General features: G+C 34.2%; 1 pseudogene; it reads left to right on the top strand.

Moving 5' to 3' along the window:
• The first annotated feature begins 327 nt into the window (after window positions 1-327).
• Window positions 328-22,393, top strand: part of LOC124534179 — a 92,508-nt pseudogene continuing 70,442 nt past the window's right edge.

Here is a 22,393-nt window from a genome sequence, read left to right on the forward strand (position 1 = left end):
GATACCATAAGCGTAATATGATCGTTCATACGGTTTAATTAATGTGGCTATTGTTATTAGATACGATTAAAATACAATTATAGGGACATTTTTATCTATTACTATCAGAAATGTAAATTACCACCGAAATATATGCGAGCAGAGCGATTCTTATCGTTTATATTGGCAAAATAATTATAAATAAATAGAAAATAAGAATGTTATGTTATTATCACGATCCGTAAATTTATTTACAGTCGTGAGATTGTTAGTTTAATTGGCACTTTATTCATTGTTGTGTTTTTTAATGTTATCTCTAAATATGCTTGCCATTGATGTATTAGAATAATGACTAATTATAGTAGTAAGTAAATTAAATTAGCGGGGTGTGTGTAGTAAGTTATAGAGGAAAATATTGTTTATTGCAAAATAAGCTTAAAGGTTACGGGATAAATTATATTTAAACACATTAATGTTTGACGGTCTGCGTTTTGTTTGTTTGTTGTAATATTTAGTACAAATATGTTAGTCGAGAGGCATCATTAGCTGAAATAAATTAATTTCTAGTAAAGTATTTGTTGTATTACTATTTTCCAATACCTGATCGTAAATTAAAAACGTAACACGTGCGCATCGCCGATACTCGTATAGGTGTGATGTTTGTTCTTATCAAACAAATCATGTCGCGATAAGCGCAGTATTACGGGCGATGTTTATCTCGTCCGAGCGAGGCGGGCCGCGGCGTTGATGTCGAATGCGAGCGCGTAGCTCGTAGCGGTGTTATCGGGAAAGCGCGGGAAAAGCAACTATCAGCCATTCAGTTAGCTCGGCTCTTGGCTCAGTAGGCTCGCGACCGCCGCTAGAGATGGACGGGTCCGCGCGCGCGTTCGTTTTCGCACTCGCGGCGTTCGCGCTCGTGGTCGCGCGCGCCCACATGACGCCTCCTTCCCATGACAACATACTACGGATACAGCTATGGGACGCTGAAGGGCTCAGCCGGGAATCCATTCCTGTGGAAAATCCTCCGACCGTTAAACGTCAAAAATTAAAAGTTAACTTGGACACTTTGTACGACGCTATGATGGGAGACGAGTACCACGGCTCTGAGAGGTTTGCGAGGCACAAAGTGAGACATAAGAGACGGAGACCCCGGCAAAGCGGGACCGATCTACCATGGAGGTTCCATTCGGGCTCTGGACTAACGAACGTGGAGGTGTTTAATTACGATGTGCCCTGGGACGTGATAGAGGATAAATATTCCGGAAGCGTGATTGCAAGTGCTGTGAGTGATACGAGTGCGCCAGTGAATGTGGAGAGGGATGTGTCACCGCCGATGACGCTGCGCCAAGACGACGAGGTAATGCTTGAGGGAATCTTAACTTAGAATGAAGTCACACTTTCCATCCTTATCGTCGCCTCGAGGTGGTTAATAGTGAATAGCTAAGAAGTCAGCTTGTACTGACACCGCGAACTCTTTTATTTATACCTCGCCTTTCAGTTTTAATCCTTGAGGGGCGATGCGTTGATAAAAGTGTACACGCTTCATTGTTTTTAAAATATGTTTTTTCTCGCTGAATGTAGATGGTATCGCGGCCGGCGTCGAAATGGAGTAAAATATTTTCGAGGGGAATTCACTTGACTGTTATCTTCAGATACGTTTTTGATTAACTTATCTCTATTGAGTCAACGTGTGCAGTATTAGATATTATGTCATTATACTTTATTTTATTTTTTTACTTTGTATATAATAGTTTTCTCAGTGGAATCGTTTGCATGTAACTAACTAATGTGACTAATAGTTATTATTAGTTATGAAGACAACATGTAAATGATAAATTAATTATTTTATTATATTTTTAGTTAAAATTTACAAAGACTAAGATTTTTAAAATTCTGTTTGTGATATCGATTAATCGTCCTCCATACTTTTAAATACTAATAATGTAATTTGTCCAATACCATACGTTAAGCACCACGTATTGTATATTTAATTTTACTGAAGTTTTTAACCGTTCTACAGTGAGACATCTTCATTAGGATGGTATTTTATAATCTTAACGGTGATAGTCCTTTAGTCCCGTGAATTTTATTCTGTTTTATAAGATTTTTTGATTTAATAAAAATACTGATATGAATGAAATAAGAATGTCTTTATATTTATAACACTTTAACATAACATAAAATTATGCAATTTTATCAGCCATATCAAGATATTGATAATTTTTATCAAAGATAATAAAAAATATTACTAAATAGCTATTTAAGTAATTTCATTACCTGGTACCTCATTTAAAACACAAAGTGAAAGAAATTTTAGAAATCACATATAATCATAATACTAGCACATATCGATACTAATATTTTGTAGAGTTTATTTGTTTGAACATTAATCGCAGAATAGTTACGTTTATCGTGTAACTTCACGGAATAAGTGTTAATATAATTATCAATCGTTTCGTCAAGAACTCTTTCGGAATTAACACAAGGGTTTTATTTTATCAGTGTACATTCTTGCTACAAACAATTCTCCTGCAAACACTCAACTATTTCCATCGTGTTTTAATTATTAGTACACAATCGTCTACGTTGTTTTTACACGCGTTATTTTACTTGTGAGTAATAGTCAGCGTGTAAACAATTATAGGAAGTCGATTTTACTTTTAGCTTACTTCTAAATAATAAATAAATAAAATTGTTTTATTTATTTGAAACTTTGCAAGTATACGTAATAAGGATACTGTACTCTTACAATAATTTGGTAACATCGACCCGATTTGACGGTGGAGTTAGTTTGCATTGTGAAACTTTTTAATAGCTAGTTAACCCGAGTTTGGATTAATTTGGTTTTCTTTGACGAGTTACATACAAACGCGTGGTTTTAATTTTAAAAAAAAATGTATACGTGCTTTATATTAACTTGGCTTGTAATGTCGTTGAATTTTATCTTAATGTAATGAAGTATTGCAAATAATCCTTCTCTACTATGAACTCAAGAAGTTTAAAATATGCGAAATGTATCAACGACCTATGATACTATAACAATTTCATGGAAAGCACGTATAGTCATTTGTCCTGTGCCTGATCTCTCTCCGATCGTGTCGGATTGCTGTTCAATCGAAGTATGAAAATAAGGTAATAGAGAGCACCTTTGTTTGAACCAAACACTGCAATCCTCCAGCGCTAGTCCTTGATATTCGCCGCTATGGCCGAAGTATTGTAATTCTGATTTCCAACAAAAAAGATTTTATTAAAAATAAAGAAAAAAAAATATCTATAGAGTTCGAACAGGTTTGTCTACAGTAAGAATTTTTAAACAGTATTAATTAGGATAATTGTATTGAAATGATACATTATTAAAAATGCGGTTTTACTAACTTCTATCTGATTTTTAATTAACTAATGATGGTCAGTAAATATGTTGACAGTGAATTTGTAATTAACTCCATTACGCATAAGGGCCGACATTTTCAAATTCTTAAAGTGACTTTCAGCTAAACAAATCGTCCAGTAAGTTTGGCAGCCGATCGGTTGTAGACAGCTGAACTATTCTGTAACAAAGAAATCGAAACTCACAACAGAACCCGATCATGAAATGTCAGAAAGAATATGATACTCAATATCACCATTTAAAGAACACGTATCTAAATATCGTACCGTATTCAATTTTCTCGGGTGAGATAAGAATTAATTTCTTACAAAAGAACAAAATAAGAAAATATTGTCGTTTTAACACATACATTGTACAACTGTTACAATGTTAAACGAACTTTTAGATGAACTTTATATTAAAAAATGTTATTATATTATGTAACAAAATTTAATTCAGACCTAAGATGTTTCAAAACTAAGCTAGCACGGCGCCGGTCGTGTCGTTGCCAGTCATCTCAACGTCGAGAGATGAGAAACATCTGAACGAGTTGCAGTTCTGCAACATTGTTGCAGTTAGCGAACACTAACATTCACGCTAAAAAGTAACTTCTGCTGCATGTACGTATATTTAATGAGAACAGAATGTACTATGTAGTATCATAATTAATAAGGATGTTTTGACCTTTATGAATGAGATCACTGACAGTATATTAACCAAGTAATCCTGCTTTCATTAATATTGTAGACTATTTGTGCCCGCGACTTCGTGCGCATTTTAATTAAACTGAACGTTCAATATACTTAAAGCTAAAATAAAAGTAGCTTAAGTTATTTCTTATTACATATGCTATCTGCCAGCGAAAGTTCCGTAAAAATAGGTTCAGCCGTTCCAGAGATGAGCCGAAACAAACAGACAGATAAAAATAGTATGTACCATATATACATAAATATGCATTTAACAAAAACTCTCTTATTTTATTTTGATAATGATATAAATATAATAATATAATGATCATTATGATATATAAAAATAAAACATAGATTGTTACACTATGTTATATGTATGTGTATATTACCAAAGATTCGTAAAGATTAAATACGTTGGGCCGAGTGAAATTGCCGTATTTAATAATTAATATAAAAATTAAAACAATATTTACTTATACTTTAAGCGCGTGTAGATTATTCGAGGCAAATACTAAATTTAGTATCTCATCAAGTCGCATTAATATTAAGTTAATAAAAAGAAAGCAAAAATATTTTTAACGAACCGGTATCAAAAGCAAGATTTACCTTCCGGATTATGTATTATTGCTACATTACGCTTAAACGCAAAGCGGCTTAGCTGTTTTAAATGACAACACAGAAAAAAAACCCTAACGTACTTTACGACGACTTAGCCTCGAAGTTTTTAATTTATCAAACTTACAATATTCATGATGTTTCATTTGAGATAGACTGAAGCAAGTGTTACCATATATAACAACAACAACAGCCTGTAAATTCCCACTGCTGGGCTAAAGGCCTCTTCTCCCTTTGAGGAGAAGGTTTGGAACATATTCCACCACGCTGTTCCAATGCGGGTTGGTGGAATACACCTATGGCAGAATTTCTATGAAATTTGTCACATGCAGGTTTCCTCACGATGTTTTCCTTCACCGCTGAGCACGAGATGAATTATAAAGATAAATTAAGCACATGAATCATCGGTGCTTGCCTGGGTTTGAACCCGCAATCATCGGTTAAGATGCACGCGTTCTAACCAGTGGGCCATCTCGACTCTTCTACCATACATAAAGGCAATTCCAAATTTCTTTTTGGGAAAATAAAATATTACATTTTTTTTAAACATGAAGCAGCAATCGTTGCGCGAACATCATTAAAATGCAACAATAATGTAATTACGATACTCATCGTTTTGGAGATCCGTGTAGAATAAAATAACTTTTTTTTTTATTTTTAGTGACAAAATTTTTGTTGTTTTATTCTATGGTCTATAATTGAATTAGCTTTATTTTTTACATATGATTTACATACTTTTGTATTATGAGAATAATAATATGTAAAATTTAAAATTTTACTTCTTTAATTTCAATATTGAAAAGGTTGTACAATAATCCAATTATTATCTCTTAAATTAGACGGTATACTGTTGAGCTGTTGAGTTTTATTGTTTAGATGTAATATATGTATATATTTTTTAATTTAATCCCTGTAACTGCCTTAAGCAGTTCACACTTGGTTGGTTATATTATTTATTCAGTGTTGCCAGCTCCATGTTTTTTCCGGACGTGTTGCGGACCCTCTGCAATTTTTGACATTCGACCTTTACACAAATTGTTAATCCAATTGTAGCAAGGGTTACGCCTCTCGAATAAATAATGAACTTTATTATTTTTATTAACTTTAGCGTCGTTATTATTATAACAGTGTTGTCGTCTCGTATTTCGTCCTCTGTTAATGGATGTGGTTGAATTATTTCAATGTTTTATTGCTGGTAAGATAAAAATTTGAAGAAAAGCTTTTACTGCGTTAATATTTTCAAGTGTATAAAGTTTGATGTGCAAATATTTGATGAAACTAGTCTTCCATTTTTGAAAATTTAAATTGGTATTGGAAGGTATATTTTGGTCTTATCCGCTTAAAGACAAGTATAGGCTCATTTAAATATACGGTCGACGAACAGCGATCCTTTCTAAAAATACTGACTGAGAAAGGTAAGAGTCATCCCATTGAATATTAAAACTGATAATAAATTAATATGATCGTCGCTCGGACGATTTGCCCTTGGCATTCAAAGGGTATCAAGAAACTTGAGGGAGCGGACCTCCATTAACATACGAAAGTATCTTAAAGAACTTGATTCATTGATAAAAATCCTGTCCGTTATAAACATGTTAAACATATTAATATAATCGGTGTGATTTTAATGCCTACAATTATATAAGTAAAAAAAAACATGAATTGTGTATTGGCATGTATTGCCGCCAGGCGTTATTCGAATGAATTCGAAGTTCAAAGAATCGGAGACAAAAGCAAAAAGTCTTCGAGTCAGTGGGCACGGTTATATGATTGGGATTTCGATTGGCAGTCGGCGTTATCGAATATGTATCGAGATGTCTGGTGTAATAACTGGTCGGCAGCAGCCCTGACCGCGTCCACGCCCGCCACCCGCAGGGCCGGTGGACTCCGATCGGCCGGAAATTAGGCACAAATCAATAATTTCCTCACTACGATGTCCGCACGGCACGCGCTACGAAGCACTAATAGAGTCTGATTGACTTGCTCACATGTTACGTCCAGTCACTAATGTGCGACTTGCGACAACTCACTGGTCGGACATTAGTGTGCTGTTTCAGTTATGTAAAATTGAAATTCGACTCGACGTTGTAGGCTGGTGTTAGAATATTTGGTACCTACTACACATTAGAATAATTCTGACATGGAACGTTGTCGTGTATAAAATAATTATCTTTGTCATAATTATCAAAACATTTAGTATTTAATGGCAGGTAGCATGTAGAAGGAACTTATATTAATAACTAAAACCATACATATTTTAATGAGAAATTTTTCATTTGGTATTCAAACGCCTATTTAAATGAAAAGACATAAGCATAATAAAGTTAAATAATGTAAATACTTTGCTATATATATAATAATTAATCTAAATCTATTTACAATTAATATAAAAAAATATATAACTTTGTACATTACTTGCCTGTCTCAATAGGCTTTCAACTAATCTATGTAAAATATCTTAACTAGATAATTTAATAATGCTTTAGGAAGGATACGTTGACAAGAAGTTTATGTTAACTCTGTACTATTCTATTACTAGACTTATTTGAATGAACCATGTGAGTACATTCTTTTTTAAATAAAAAGGTAATTTTATTATAGCAGTAGGTTAAGTTCAAACATAACTCCATTTCTGTTCCCGTTCGAGGTATTATGAATATTCAAGCGCCGTAAGCCTGTAAACTGCTACAATAGAACTGCTTTCAAAAGTTAGCGCTCGCTGGAATATTCTTTCAGTTTGCGAAATGGATTTTTAAGTCGCTTAGGAAACACGATTTTTTTTTCAAATATCGAAATACAAATAGTGAAGGAATGATTTTTCTAAGACGTATATAATATCTAACAGCTATGTACATGTGTTTTGTCATTATTATTGTTTTTTTTAGTTAATTATTTAATAATTTTTAGTTACTATTGACGTTATGATATAAAAATCATATCTTTTCTTTGTTTGTTACTCAACCTCAGAGCTTAGGATTCCCTTTAATTAATTTGCAAAATATAATAATGTATTTTATTAAATAAAGATACCTAAGGCTAATAAAAGCTATTTATCTACAAAATACATCAGATATTCATTGAAAACATATAAAATATGTATGCATATAATTAAAGAGAAACTTTCCCTGTGATAAGATGAGCTTAGCGAACACCATTTATAATTTACTTGAATTGCTCATGTCAGCATGATTTGTCTTTTTTTTAAATTTTTTAATATTTCTTAGTCTAATATTTGTTCTTTAAAGGATTTTGACCATCATCCCCAGAGGCTGACACAATTTTACTTAAATTACGTTCTTAATTTAAAATCAGGTAATTAGATTTTGTTTCAATCATAATGAATGCTGTACTTTAATAAGGTTTAATAAAACATTGCTTTGTTCTACATGTTATTACTTTTCTACCGAAGTTTACAACAATAAAAGCGCTTTAATGACAAACGTTAATCAAATTATTCTTAATTACATACACAAAATAAGCGCGATCTATATTAAAGGTGGGTACAATGTAATTAAACTTTAGTATTAAAATGAACGTTTCTTGTTATAAACGTAATTAATCCCAGAAAACAATATGTTATATCACAACGGATCTAACTTAAAAGTAATAATCTGTACTCATATATTATAAATATGTCGCTTTACGTTCTCACGGCCAAATCATTATAGCAAATTTGATGCAATTTGTACGAAGCAAAATTGAACCCACAGGAAAAACATACATAGACTAATTTTTCATTCCATTAAAGCACCACTAATACGCGAGTGTAGCCGTGGTTATGGTTTATTTAATAATGTCAAAAAAAAGTTTGTTTCTGGAATAAACTTTTTATCACTTTTATCTTTGTTTGACTATATAACTTTAGTTTTATTATTGATTTCGGCAATGGCCATAATGTGGCTGAAATTACGCTGGCTCACTCACTTCTCTTGAAACACGTTAAGTCAGATAAAAAGTACGGAAAAAAAAATCTTTATGTCAATGGTTGGTAGTAATTGATGAAGGGAAGTTATCATCATAAATCCAGACATACACGTTGTTTAAAAATTTTTGCAACGTTTTTATGAGTTAAAAAAATGTACATATTATGTGTAGTTATCATTTTAAAAGCTCATTAGTAAATGGCAGAACATTTTAAAAATGTCAAACTTTTCACATATTTAGCAACTAAGTAGAGAATAAAATAAAGAAATAATAATCATTATTTAAATGGATTAGTCGGTCACGATCGCTGAACACGCGAAGTCTGAATTTAATAATAATTATTAATTAAATCAACATCGGTTATTTCACTATTTCAGTAAATGATATATCACCATTAAGCAAGCGATGACCTGGAGTAATAAGTTGACTTTTAATTTACAGTGTTTTCATGTACATTTAGCAAAAAATATAACAAAAAAGCAATAAACTGTCTTAAAATTGTTTACCTAATATAAAAAAAATAACTTTAATATCCAATAACTCAAGTGATAAATTGTATTTGACAAACATTTTTAGTTACTATCACTAGAAGGGATCTCCGTAACAACGACTAAATTACTTGTACTTCCAACTTTAGAAACTTATTATATTTTTGCGTGACGCAACACTATGAAAAAATAATCGAAATTATTTCCTTATGTTTAAACTTTTTTATTAATACCTTTTTCTTTTGCAATCTACTTAAATTATTTAATGGGTTTGACTGATTTTGTTTTGTTATTGAGTCGTTATGTATTACTCATTTTATTAGATTTAAATGAAGCTCATTATGGTCAATGTATTACATATAAATATGCGTGCGGAGTAAATTAACAGTTTACAACACCTAAGATAAAGAATCTGTATTTAAATCGTTTCTCACTAAATCGATAATAAGTTAAAAATATGTGATGTATGATAACTGTTATTCCTTGTATCTTCGATCACAGATTAAGCTTCGAGTCACGTAGATAATAATCTCGAAATACTTTTAAATTACTTATCTGTCCCAGATCTGTGTTGCCATTTTTATTTCAATAATGAGCATCTGAATCGTAATTTATCGAATAATACTTTAGGGATATTTAATTTTTAATTTTAAGAATTATTTATATAATTTAATGAGATAAAAAATAAATATTTTCCATAAAAGTCAAAGGCGATTTTAATGGACGGCTCTTTGTGTTTCTGAATTCTACCTACTAACTTTTACATAATAAACGTAGTTTAGAAACCGGGAAGGAATTATGATTATTACTCCTGTTGTACTCATAGCGCTTTTATAGTATTGTTACAAAACATTTATGGTAAGTAATGTGAGGCTGTGCTCGTAATAAAATACGATTTCGAATTGAATGTGGTCAAAATAAGAGGATACCATATAACGTTTAATTTTGATGAATAAATAAATTGTACGGATAATTTTTGAATTTGTGTTGTGGTTGATTTAATTTGTTATTTTTCTAATATATAAAATTCTATATATTAAAAAGGTTCTCTCGAATTCGCGTTCAATAAAAAAATATCCAACACAGGTGCTGTGTGCTAATTAAAAATGCTGCCACTGAATATTATTTACATGATTTCTTGACAATAAGTAATTGTATATAAAAGGTGTCTTTTTTTGATTGTTATTTTAAATTCAGTATTACACGCTGACTATTGTCGAAACAATTATACTATTTTTTGTAATATAATGTTTAGCATACGCACGTTTTTTTTTGATAGAGGTAGACGGATGGCCAAATGGACTACCTAATTCTAAGTGGTCACCATCGCCCACTATTGTAAAAAATATAAACCAAATAACATAAACCATAGAACCAAAGCGCCACCAACCTTGGAAACTAAGATGTTGTGTCCGTTGTGCCTGTAGTTATACTGGTTCACTCAACATTTGAACAGGAACACATAGAATATGTGATGACTACACAAACAGGCTCGCCAAAACCCTGCCACCAAGTGGATTTACAACATTCAAATTTTTTTATACATATATTTATATTTGTAAAAGAATGATTATTTAACTCATCCGTAGATGGTATAGTCCCTATATATATTTATTTTCAATTTATCTTACGATTATAAATAATTTATTATCTATAAATAATTATAAAACTTGTCTCTAGACGTGCGTGCCGCTTCTAATAAGCGTTTAATATTTGTTATCTGTGGTGTTCGTAACATGTTAATGTTGGCTCTGTAAATAACCTTCATTAGTAATAAAGATAGCCATCAGAACGATCCCTAGGGAGGCTGCAGATAGATTGCAACAAGTATTGCGGTGTAAAAAGATAAAAATAGATAAAACTGGAGTTAAACCAGATAGACTATCTTAAGCCTTATTTAAACAATGTTTTTAGTGGCTATCTTATTTTTATTACACGCTCTTTATTAGCTCCACTTGTAAAAAACTAAAAAAATATACGAGTATGTTAAATGTAGAATCTTTTTCATCTTTACTTCTTATAAAAACATCGATTTTACTATTTGATAATTCAATAATTGGTATCGTTTTAACGATTTGATGACGGAGCGAATAGACGATAATTAGAACAACTTTAAGTCAACTTCCTAAATAAGTTTACGAAAATACAGCGTATTATATTATAAGTTATTTAAGCCATATGAAAGCAGAGGCTTCACTTGCAATATTATTAGGAAAGATTTTTTTACAATAAAATATCTAATTTTTTTTACTCGCGTACGTGTTCCTTCATTTGCAAGATATTGCGGTTCGCTTGTGTAAATTTTTTGAGATATTGATATTAACATACATTATATGGCCGGACTATTGTCCGATAATAATCAATTAAAAATAAAATATATTTTGGAATTGTTATACGTAGAACTGGTATATAGATACTTTAAATATAATTACGGAATCTTTAAAAGACTGTGATTTTTTTATATTTGCTTGGTGGTAGGGCTTTGTGCAAGCCCGTCTGGGTAGCTACAACCTACTCATCAGTTATTCTACCGTCAAATAACAGTACTCAGTATTGTTATGTTCCGGTTTGAAAGGTGAGTGAGCCAATGTAACTACTGGCAACTTCCCAAGGTTGGTGGCGCATTGACGATATAAGGAATAGTTAATATTTCTTACAGCGTCATTGTCTTTGGGTGATGGTGAACACTTACCTTCAGGTGGCCCGTATGCTCGTCCGCCAACCTATACCATAAAAAAAAATATGATCGAAGACACGAACAAAATATAATAGTCTTATTAATATAGAAACAAAGATTATCCAGTAATTTTCCGTTAACTTTAACATAGAAACCTTATAATTTATAAACTTGTTACTTAACATAAACACAAATTTTGTTTGTTTGCATAAATTACCTTTATTGGAACTCTTCTGTACTAATGAAATTATTATTAAATATGGGTTGTAAATATTTCGAAATTATAACATTTAACGACATTTATTTGTGTATGTTTACCCAATAGTCAGGGGCCATCTGAAAATCAGTGCTGTGCATTAGCACAGCTTATACTGAGATGAACACCTTGCTACCTACACTGTATTCTTTAAATTTAATTATTTTCTTCTGTATAATCTATGTTATGTATGTGTGTAGCAAAATAAACGGTTTAAATAGTTTAAACATTTATTTTAAAGGTTTGTTCTGATAGACTTTAAGTGTTCGTAATATCCCGGTCATTACTTATGTAGAAGTAATTATAAGCTTTTTTAAAATCGATTTTATAGCCTTAATATGAATAGCTCTCATTACAAATGTAAAAAAAAAATGATTGTTAATAAATAAATCAGTTTATCAAAAATTGTTGCTACAGAAAAAACGAGGCGATTTGAATTACAATCAAGTATTGCAACTTTGATATCTCCGAAAACGTTTCGATAGCAACAAGCTATCGATTTTCATAATTATCTTTGAAATTAATATCTGAATGCATCTATATATAGAAATTGGTCTAATTAACAGTTCGACACATTTGCGTGTAGGTTTGTGAATATTTTATTAAGGCTTAAAAAAACATTTTTTTAATAGAATTAATTATTTTTAATTAAGCCTACTACGTACTAGTACTACATACTTTAGGTTCAATATATTACAGTCAAGCTTTACGTATAACATATTGATTTTACTGATTGTATTATAGTTATGTCCGCCAAATAAATAAAAAAACGTGTGACGGAAGAAAAGAGGTTTTAATAAAGCAACTAGCATAACTCTATACAAGCCCTGTTTTTTATATTTATTTCCTTTAGTCGTACAGGTGGTGCAGTGGCTGGATACTAGAAATATTACTTTGTTGCGATCGTTTCACTCGGTCTCACGCGTACAAACATATGTACGTTTAATGATTAATACGTTACCGATCGAGAAGATTCGCAAACACATTCAGAATACTTACATTGTAATATATAATAAATAGATTATTCAAGTATAATACGTACCTACATTGTAAACGCGTTTACCCAATAGCTATTGTAACTTCAGTAGTACGGGATGGCAAAATAAAATCACGTTTTACAATAATCCACCAATCCTTTTTCATTTGTTACAAAGTCCCGCTGTCATCCAATTGTTTTTTAATGGCAGCTCAACCATTTTTAAAATAAGAAATAGTGTTAAATGCCAGTATTAAACGCTATGCCATATAAAATAATATTAATTAAAGTTAAACAAATTATTAATCAATTACTTAAAATAATTTTATTATGTATAAATATACATATGTTACAAATACTTGGAGGCTATTGTATATTTTTTAAGAAAAGAACATTGTATCGTAATCCTCCATACGTACAGCATGTTGATTTATAATTAATTCTTCCCCACTCGCCATACACTCAAATGTCTTTAACTTCGAATGGCATTTATTTTATATGCATGACGTTTCGTTTTTCCTATGAATTAAAAAGTGCATTGAGTTTTTTATCTGTCTTATCATTTCGTCGCTTACAACTTGATTTATTTTTTATCTGTGCAAATAATTTGACGTGTGTGATAATTAGACATAACTATTGATTAGTTGTAATAAAATTACACACATTTACAGTTGTACACATACTCGTATATTTTTAATGAGATCTTTTATATATAATATACTGCACCATATTAATATCTTTACCATTCAACCAAACGGTATAATATAACAGTTGGCATATACCTACATTTACAATGACAGGATAACATTTACCAGTGTTGCAAGTATTTTTTAATGTAATTGACATGAAATCTTGATGTCAACAATATCCATTAAAAAAAAAATTACGTTTTTTTTTAATGGATTCTATTGTTTTCTATTGAATGCGTTAAAAATATTTTATTTAAAAGGTTTCGAGAATTTAATAATCGTTTTAAAAAAAATTACCGTCTGTTTCAATTTGATATAAAATGAATAAAGAGGATTATTTAAAAAAATAATTAAACTAAACATATTAGTTTAAAATATACATTGTTGTATTTTAACCTGGGCGGTGGATAATTTAAATGAGCTATAGGATTACAATAATTAATTTACCTTCATTGAATCGTAAGTTAAATAATACGCTTGTACAATTTACTGTACGCTAATAGCCCAAGGGGCCAAGTTGAGGGAGGGCTATAGGAGTTTCACCAGGCAAAGCACCTCATAAATAACGGTACACCGGCTCACTCAACTTTGATACATTGCAATGAACGTTGCTAGAATCTTAGCTGAAGATTTTAGGTTACTTGGACGCGCGCAAGCATCACTTTATTTAAATTTGATAATTTTTTTTAATAAGTTCATATCACACTACCTCTCTCTATTATCTCTCTCTTTCTTCCTCTCTCTCTATCTGTCTCTTTCTATCATAAAAAACATCAAAAATCGTGTAGGTTAGACGCATCGTATTAAATTGTATCAAAATCGTATCAATGTATTCTTCGCTGGGATTTTCACAGACATTCTTTTCTATTCTATTCACATTTATTTCTCTCCTTCCCTGCCCCAAAAATATTGTACTAATCTAAATTACCTATAGACGTCAATCTGTCCATTAAAATAGATTGTTATAAAATATATTAACTACAAATAAATTAATTATAATAAATCAGTTAATATTAAATTATTCATTTATACGCTCAACAGTTATTTCTATTACGTTTGTAAGTAACATTCATCTTATTATGAAATAAGTTACAATCAGTTGAATTGTCTGTCCGATAATAAATATTACAAGACGGCGTGTTGAGACGCCACTAATTAAGTTCTTGTGGGTCCGAACTCCGAACAATACGTGGGCGGATAGAACTATGTCTTAACGATCTTTTATCTAACAATCCAAGGGAAACTATCCCTTAATCCAATCAAAATAATAACCATTATTATATAACACAAATCGTTTAATGCAAATGACATTTTGTTACATTTTGTAGTCACTGATTATTTTTCCATAATTGATAATGCTTATTAAAAGTCAGATATAAAATATATATGCTAATGTTGCGTGTCAAAGATAAAATACGGTACGTTGATATCTTTATGTGAGGATAGGAGATTGTAACCATTAGCATAAATTATTATTAATTTCGATATTAAACTGAGAAGCATTTTAAAAAGGTTGATTATATTTAACCAAATATAAAACCTACTTTTAAAACAATTATGCGTTCAATTCAAAAGACAGTAGATTATTAACTTATGTTTTTTTTTTTTTTTTATGGCATAGGTGGCAAACGAGCAGGAGGCTCACCTGATCGAAAGTGACTACCACCGCCCATGGACATCTGCAACACCCGGGGGCTTGCAGGTGCGTTGCCGGCCTTTGAGAAAGGAGTAGGCTCTTTTCTTGAAGGTTCCCATGTCGTATCGGTTCGGAAAAACCGCCGGCGAAAGCTGGTTCCACAAAGTGGTTGTGCGAGGCAGAAAATGTCTAAGAAATCGCGCTGTTGTGGATTTTCGGACATCAAGATGGTGCGGGTGAAACTTAGAATTTTGACGAGATGTCCGAAGGTGAAATTCAGCAGCCGGGATTAATCCGAACAATTCCTCGGAACATTCCCCGTGAAAAATTCGGTAGAAGATGCAGAGTGATCCGACATCTCTACGCAAAGCCAAAGGATCAAGGAGATCGGAAAGGGCTTGATCGTCGATAACTCGAGCCGCTCTACGTTGGATGCGGTCAAATGGAAGGAGCTGGTACTGGGGAGCACCCGCCCAGAGGTGAGAGCAGTACTCCATGTGAGGCCGAATTTGCGCCTTGTAAAGTTTTAGGCGATGGGCCGACGTGAAATACTGTCTCGCCTTGCTGAGCACGCCCAGCTTTTTTGAAGCCAATTTGGCTTTGCCTTCCAATTGACCGCGGAACTGAACGAGGCTCGAAATATCAACGCCAAGTATTCCGATACTACCTGTAGCGGCTATCGGAATGTTCTCAAATCGTGGAGATACGACAAATGGTGTTTTTTTAGCGGTTAACGCGCAAACTTGCGTCTTTTTGGGGTTAAAATGGACTAGATTTAGCCGGCCCCAATTCGAGACTTCGTTTAATGAAGACTCGATTTCAGACACAAGTTTGTTCCGGTTCTCTTCGACGTTTTCCCGAGAAATATTAGCGCGGCCGGTGTATAAGGTGTCAACGGTACTGTCGTCTGCATAGCAATGAATGTTCCCGATTTGCAACAAATCATTGATATGCAGAAGAAACAGTGTGGGTGATAGAACGCAGCCTTGTGGAACACCAGCATTGACAAATTTTAAGTCAGAGCATGCACCGTCGACAACGACCTTGATGCTCCGATCTGCCAAAAAGCTGGTAATCCAATTGTATAATTTCCCGGGAAGCCCATAGGAAGGAAGCTTCGAAAGAAGCGCTTTGTGCCATACGCGATCGAAGGCCTTCGCTATGTCCAAGCTGGCTGCTAATGCCTCCCCCTTGCTCTCAACTGCTTCAGCCCACCTATGAGTAAGGTAAACTAGAAGATCACCGGCTGAGCGACCCCGACGGAAACCGTACTGGCGGTCACTAATCAGCTGATTCTCCTCTAGGTACCGCAGGAGCTGGCAGTTAATAAGGGACTCCATTATCTTGGAGAGCAAGGAGGTGATGGCTATAGGCCTATAATTGGACGGGTCTGAGCGGTTGCCTTTTTTAGGGATCGGATGCACCAAAGCTGTCTCCCAGGAATTCGGGACGACGCCTAATGTGTAGGATTGCCGGAAAAGAGGCGTTAAGACCGGTGCCAACTCGGGAGCACATGTCCGTAGCACGATTGGAGGGATACCATCGGGTCCGCTCGACTTATGAATGTCCAAGGAAAGAAGTGCTTTACGAACTGCACTTTGCCGGAATTTAACTTCCGGCATCGTGGTATCACACCGCGGAATTGTTGGTGGAGATTTTCCTTGGTCATCCAGAGTCGAGTTCGACGCGAAGAGAGAGCCTAAAAGATCAGCTTTCTCTTTCGCGGTATGGGCCAATGACTCACCGTCCCTGTGCAGAGATGGAAAAGAGGGCTGACAGAAATTCCCTAAGACAGCCTTAGCGAGAGACCTGAACGCTCGTGTTCCTGAAGGGAGACGCACCAGTCTCTCGCCAATTCTGCCAATGTACTCCGTCTTCGCCCTAGCAATCACGTTTTTGAGGGACCTAGAGGCAGAGTTATATTCCTTTTTGAATGCGCTGGTATTTACATCACGAGACGCAGATGCATTAGCCCAGGTTTGATAGCGTTCCCACTTTCGGCGTGATGCCGTTTTGCAGAAACGACCAAACCAAGGCTGGGACTTGCCACCGACGGGTACTGCAGAGTAAGGAATGAATAGTTCCATACCCTGAAGCACCACATCGGCAACAGAGTCAGCAGCAGCGTTCGGATCATCCGGCGAGAAACAAATCTGCCCCCATGGGTACGATGCAAAAAAAGACCGCATCCCATCCCAATCTGCTGACTTGTAGTGCCATACTCGGCGGCACCCAACAAAGCGAGGCCGTGAGTACCGCACAACCGGCACTGTACTCCGGACGAGACAGTGGTCATACGAGCCCAGAGGGGGATCGACGATAACCTGATAGCCATCCGGATGCGAAGTCAGCAGAAGGTCCAACAGGGAAGGTGTATGATCCTCCACATCCGGTATTCGCGTTGGCGAGTTGACCAGTTGTGTCAGATCATATGCTAGAGCGAAGTCCAGAACAGATCTACCCGCATGATCGGTGGTGCGTGAGCCGAGCCATTCTGTGTGGTGAGCATTAAAGTCACCCAGAATAATGATCTCTGCGGATGGAATCTGCTGAAGCACGGAATCTGTAGCCATTTGGACGTGCTCAACCAGTCGGTCGGTTTCGGCATTACCGCTATGGGACCTATAAAGGCACGCATAGATTCGCGGATGATCATCGCAGTCTACACGTAGCCAGATAATCGATAGGTACTGTCCTTCAAGGCTGCCGAGGCATCGAGAACAGATATCATCTCTGACGTAAACGCATACCCCAGCTCGTGGTATAAAAGAATGTTCCAATTTGTACCCAGGGTACGAGAGAAAAGTCGTATCGGCAGGAGAAGATATCTGGGTCTCGGTTAGAAAGAGCAAGGCCGGCTTCGCCGTTTCCAGATGGTAGTGAACGGCGTTGAGGTTGGAGTTGAGTCCCCTTATGTTGCAGAAGTCCACAGCGAGGGTGGTAGGGGTTGCCTTATGATGCCTGCTCCGCTTGCCCCGAACAGTGGCGAGCGCAAAATTGCCCCCCCCAGAATTCGGAGGGCAGCCTGGGCATCCCTGCTCAGGCGGTGTACGTCCTGAGCATGGATGCCCAGAGAGGGATTCTCCACCGCTGTTGCTGATGGTACCCTCCTGGGGTAATTTAACCAAATTCTGCACAACCATCAAGTTTTGGGGGGGAGGGGGATTGGGCCTCCGGAACTCTCACTTATCGGACGAAACGCGGTAGCATAGCCACCACTTTACGCCGATTTTAAGTGAGAGAGTGGTACTTCCCCGGGCGTGCCGGCCCATTCGGCTGTAACCCGAAGGTATACAGCGTGGCACTGCCACTTAGAATTGTGTTTGTTATTTTGATAAATTGAATTTAACAATAATTATATTGCATTCGTCTTGACTTTAAAGTGTTTTCTCATTGCATTTGAAGGTTTGAACTTCAATCAAAATCAAAATAAACTTTATTCAAGTGGGTACTTTTGAGTCGTCATTTTAACAATTAACTAAAGCTACCACCGGTTCGGAAATTAGATTCTACCGAGAAGAACCGGCAAGAAACTCAGTAGCTACTCTTTTTCAACATTTAAAAAAATACAGTCATGTTAGTTAATACAATTATTTAAATTATTTAAATAATTGTATTAACTTTTACAAAACTCAACTGGCACAAAACTTCAAATTTTGTGAATATTCCAAATTAAAAAAAAAGATTAAATAAAAAAAAAACCATAGTGACAACAGAATGTCACAAGTCACAGGACTCTAAATAAAATTGTTAAATTTATCAGGAGTCCTTAATTTTTGCTTTTAATATTGCTTGGAAATAAAATCGTGCGGGAAGATTATACATAAATCAAAACAATAGAAAATATAAAACCGGACAGCTCGTATCTGAAGGCAAATTAAAAAAAAAAAAAAACTCTTCAACATGCAATACTTATACTGCGTCTGTTTAGTCAAAAAGACGATGTAATTTCGCCGTATATCGTTTTAATTAATGATATATATTTCAAATGCAACAGTGATCCTAGCTTAATCCCTGTTAATGTATGTTACCTATCAGAGAGCTTTGTTGTAAAATAAGTTATTTGCATTAATTTAAATGGAAATTAAACTTACGGGTATATCATTATGAGCGAATTACCATTGTTATATTAAGGGCTTTGGTAACTTTGTTATATTTACCATTTAACATATATAAGTATATACATATATACTATTTGTTAATCGTGCCTTTCCATGTATTGGAAATAAATTAAAATTTGTCTTATGTATGGACTAGGCTTCTATCGTAGGTTTTCTATCTTTGTAATGAGCTTGATTACCTAATATATGTATGTATATAGATATGATATGATATACAAAAAATACCAAGTTTAATATAAACGCCCGAATCAACTATTTACTTACATTTTATGGGCATTTACTTAAAATGACCACCAAATTGAGTTGTTCTAGCTTGTACGATGTAAAACAGATTAATTTATAGCAACCATAAAAGTTTTATTAAAACAAATTTTCTTTAAAGGTTTTACCACTAATTTCAACGTTGAGTTAAATTAAAAAGACATTTTACAACTGGCCGTAAAAAACGAAGAAACAAATTCAGAACGACCTGTCGTAAACATACATCTATTTATAATCTATATTTACTTGCTATTGGACCTCCTACAATTTTGTACTGTAACGATCTTTAATCATAGTCATTCCTTCAACATAACAAGGTACAAGCGAGCACAAAGTGAGAGATAGGACCCACTTGCCTATTCCGTGAGACCAAACAATGTGCTCACCAAGCAATTTGTCACACGCATGTACATATGACAATACGAAAACACCTGTATTCTTGTATTCAGTTTTTATTTTCTAAAGCATAAGGGTCATATTTCTATACACTTAATTTATTTGAGTCTGGCCTTCCAAACTTGTCACGGCTTACAGCTATAAAGTGAACACGATTAATAGTATGTTCACAAGTCTTTGAATGTAAATATGGAAGTTGTATCGTATTTTAGTTTATGTAAATTAAGGACTCCTATACCTATTTTATCGGACAAATGGAATTTATTGCTTTTAAATATTTTATATTGTTGCGCTTTTATTTGTTTAGGTTTTATTTCCCAATACAATGAAAATCTGGAATGAACTATTCAATAGCGATAACGAAAATGGTGGAAAAAAACATCGGATATTAATGTATAAACGTGTGTGTCAAATGTATGTACATGTATATTTTTGGCGTTTCGATTAATATTACGAAGTGCTATTTACTCTTCCAACTTACCTTAGCTTAGTTTAGATTTACGTAGGATATGTTGATTTCTTCTATATTTTATTATAAATTATTTTCGAAGCAGTTACGACGTTTTGAAATTCTAATAGTCAATTTATAATATCATGCCTCGTTATATAATAGTAATGCTCTAATTTATAGTTTGAGCCAACTGCGCAGGATATATGCACGCACGCATACATTCACGCAAATACAGGTCTTACTCTGATAGTCAACTAGCTGAACCCGCGACTTTATCGCGAAAATACAAGCGTCAATAGTGTAATGGTTTACGGGCCGCCTAGCGATATAAAAAGTCGTAGGATCGATCCTGATCCCTTGGGCTATTGACGTCCTCACAAGCTTAAAAAAGAGGTAATAAATTGCTACCATTCCTCTCCAAAACAAAACAAAAAAGATAAAATAGGCTTATAACATTTTATAGAACATAAAAACTTTCAATTTTCGTTTTATCCTCTTAAGGTGTGAATTAATTTTAAATTTGCCTTTCTTAATACTAAAATGATTTCCATACCAAACAAACTTCATCTAAATCGATACGATTTTAGTGTGACGAGGTTACTGACAATACTTTTGCATATATTAGTAGGGAATGTGGCGGTAATTTGATATGAATGCAGATAGATTCAGTACAGGACGAAAGGTTTTATGTGCTTGCCGTTAAGAGACCAACAACATTCGCTGTTACTTTTGTTAGTGCCCGATTTTGAAGTCATTACTTCAGCCTTGTGAAATACTAAAACTAAGATATATATTATTAATGTAAAGTTATTTGAACTGCTTGTTTATTTGTTACTATTTCATCTTACTTACTCATCCGATCATCATCAAATTTTGCAACATTGGCAGGGCTACAGAAAAGGACAGGGTGAACTAACATCTGCACGGTCCTCACGCTAGCGAACTGGTATATACTAGTATATACTAGTTTTCGCTTATTCCCATCACATCGTCATCATGTGTGCATGATGTCAATAAAGCGAATATTATGATTTATTTTTATATAAAGAAAAAAATGATGCACATCGATGAAGAAAACATTGTAGGCGATTCATTTATTAAGACAATCATCCTTACCACCAAAATCCGTATCTCCTTTTTAATCCACTGTTACAAAATGACTACAAAGTCTGTCACATGTTTCGGTAAGACGCTAAAAAAATCTAAAACGCAATCAATTCGGCGTTGGCAGAGCGCTCAGCTGTCGTCACTAAACCAACAATTTATGCATGGGCCTAATGGCGCTCGATCGGTCTGTTTGCGAAGCTTTCTATGAAATTTTATGCCGTAATGTAACCTTGTTTTTCCTCAATTTCGTATAGACAATATGCCTTATTGTTTAACAATTTGAGACAAAGTAGAATAACCGAGTAACTTATTATATTATTTTATGTATCTAATCTATAATAAATCAGCAGGCAAACAATTTATCAATCATTTTTTCATATATAACGTAACAGAGGACGAATAATCTAAGGGCGCTCAGAATGAAATATTTTCGGTAAAGTATTGTTCTTCTAAAGTCGTCCTCGTGAAAGCGTTTGTCGGGAACATTCGTTCGAAGCGGAATGCTATAAGTAGAATCCTTTCTGTCCTTTATCGGTTCCTACAAAACGTTAGTGCGTGCCCGTTGCTATTATAAAAAGTCGTCTTGCAGCATTACAAATGGAACGTATAAGGGAAGTAGTTGGGAATTTTATAACGCTGCCTAAGCGTTGGTGGTTTCTGTAAAGGGTATTATTCGTTTAAGTGGATTGCGACGGTTTTGACAGTATTCCATTCAATTTCAGTCATATCAATCATTAAATGATTTTTGCTTTTTGATTGTT

This window comes from Vanessa cardui, chromosome 12, assembly GCF_905220365.1.
Source record: "Vanessa cardui chromosome 12, ilVanCard2.1, whole genome shotgun sequence".
Taxonomy (NCBI): domain Eukaryota; kingdom Metazoa; phylum Arthropoda; class Insecta; order Lepidoptera; family Nymphalidae; genus Vanessa; species Vanessa cardui.